The sequence below is a fragment of the Sinocyclocheilus rhinocerous genome, unplaced genomic scaffold (genome assembly GCF_001515625.1).
Source record: "Sinocyclocheilus rhinocerous isolate Xijiao unplaced genomic scaffold, SAMN03320098_v1.1 scaffold241, whole genome shotgun sequence".
In the NCBI taxonomy this organism is placed as follows: Eukaryota; Metazoa; Chordata; class Actinopteri; order Cypriniformes; family Cyprinidae; genus Sinocyclocheilus; species Sinocyclocheilus rhinocerous.
In genome coordinates this window covers 2037882-2040315 of record NW_015659312.1, presented here as the reverse complement: position 1 = coordinate 2040315, position 2434 = coordinate 2037882, and the positions used below count along the sequence as shown (strand labels likewise).

General features: G+C 39.9%; 1 protein-coding gene across 1 annotated transcript in view; it reads right to left on the bottom strand.

Annotated features, from left to right (window-relative positions):
• LOC107723434 (zinc finger protein Xfin-like) overlaps nucleotides 1-2434 on the bottom strand; it is a 48097-nt gene that overhangs the window by 16116 nt on the left and 29547 nt on the right. The gene's annotated exons all lie outside the window — the stretch shown is intronic.

Genomic DNA, 2434 nt, shown 5'->3' with positions numbered 1-2434 from the left:
GAGTCGCATTCGATTATGAACGCGATATTGCGTAGCTTGTCAGTGTAAGTGTTTTTATTAATGCCATTTATGTTTTTTGTTAATATAGCGTATAGCACTAGTCAACTAAATGAACGTAACATGGCAAAGATTAATACACTTTTGGAAGTGACATTATGAAATAAATGTGTTTCTCCAATGCATGTTGGCCACAATTATTTGCACCCCTAGAAATTCTTATGATTAAAATATCTCTGAAGTCTTTTTCTATTCATATTTCCATTTTTTTTAGCACACCAGGGTGACTAGGAGCATGAAATTGTCCAGCAATGACTTCCTGTTCCACAGGATCATAAATATGAAGAACACAAAGGCCAAATTCCCTTAATCATCCATCACAAGGAGTAAAACCAAAGAATATAGTTCTGATGTGCAGCACAAAGTTTGTTGAGCTTCACAAAATAGAAAGTGGCTGTAAGAGAATAGCTAAAGCATTGAAAATACCCATTTCCACCATCAGGGCAATAATTAAGAAGTTCCAATTAACTAAAGATGTTACAAATCTGCCTGGAAGAGGACGTGTGTCTATATCGTCCTAATGCACGGTGAGGAAAAGAGTTTGAGTGGCCAAAGACTCCAAGGATCACAGCTGGAGAATTGCAGAGATTATAGTTGAAGTTTGGGTTTGAAGAAAAATCCTCCTCGCTTATCCAAAAACAAACTCCAGAATCTTTAATGTTGTGGGCATATTTTTCTGCCGGAGGTCCTGGACATCTTGTTCAGATACATGGCATCATGGATTCTATCAAATACCAAAAGATAAAAAATCTACACCTGAATGCCTCTGTTAGGCTATGGTTGGATCTACTCTCAGGACAATGATCCAAAACAAACATCAAAATCAACACAAAAATGTGTCACTGAGCACAAAATTTAGCTTCTGCCATGGCTGTCCCAGTTCCCTGACCTGAACCCTATAGAAAATGAGTGGGGTGAACTGAAGAGAAGAAGCATCAACATGGAGTTGGGAATCTGAAGGGTCTGGAGAGATTCTGTATGAAGGAATGGTCTCTGATCTCTTGTCAGGTGTTCTCCAAACTCATCAGGCATTATAGGAGAAGACTCTATAATGCCGTTATCTTGGGAAAAGGATGTTGCAAAAATTGGGTGCCAATAATTGTGGTCAACGTTTCATAATACGATTAAATTATGAAGATTAATTATTATAAATTTAATTATGCAGATTAATTTTCACAGCCACCTTTGCTCATATTTACCAATCATGCCAATTTTAGTGGAGGGCACTGTATAAAATGTGAAGAGAGAGCTTCAGGTTTAACAGGTCAACTGGTAGCAACAAAATGGCCATGAAGCACCACCAGTGGTCTACTGAAATCTTCGGTTCACAATTTTTGTAAATTGTCAAAGAGAAGACTGACTGGTTCTCTTATTGTGAACAACCCTCTACGGACACAATGAAGCTTGAGTCACCATTGGCTAGTAAGTTTTTTATTTTACTTGCCAGACTTTTTACATGAAATGCATGAATGATGCAACTGAAAAAATAGTAAATAAATTAAACAAAACATACTTTGTCTGTCTGAATTATTCTTTATGGTTGCATATGGATTTAATCTATTACTTCTTAGCAAATGGCTTTCTCTTGCCACTTGACTTCAGCCACCTCTCCACAGCTGATGATGGATCATACTGCTGAAGCTCTGGGCCTTCTGTTGAAATGAGGATCAGGTCTGAAAGGCGTGAGGATGTGAGTCTGCTGCGGACATCTGATTTTATTCTCTTTTGGGCACTGAAGGCTCTTTCGCAGTTGGCAGAGCTGATTGGCAGAACAAGAAGAATCTGAACAAGATGAAGAATGTTTTGCATCTCATCTCTGTAGGGTTGCTTCAGCAGCAGCGTCTGGTACAGGCCCAAGTAGGACTTGCCATGAAGATCATTAGACACTCGCCTTTTCAAGCGTCTCCATTCCCCAGGGATTTCTTCAACTTGACATCCAGATTGAACAAGCTTCTCTCTGAACCATTCAGTGAGTACCTTCAGCTCCTTGTTGCCGTACAATAGTTCAAGTTGTTTTCTGTCATCAGGCCACTTGTCATGGTTGAATATTGCAAATGCTGACATCACAGCTTGTGCATTTTGATCTTTGTTAACTCCAAGCAGGTTATCCAATTTAGCATGAAGGTGTTTCTCACAGGCTGAACATGCATGCTCCATCTGTTTTCTCAGATTGTCCATCAGGCTCTCTCTTTCCCCTCTCAAGTCAATGCCCTGAAAAGTTGTGATATGAGCACCAGGAGTTTGCTTTTCCAGACACTGTGTGATGAAAGTTTCCAGCATACCATCTGGGAGAGGGTTGGTTTTCATGTAGTCAAGACTGGTCAAACAGCTCTCAACTGCAGCAACAGCACTTGGTAGGATGAGGTCTGCCTTCTGT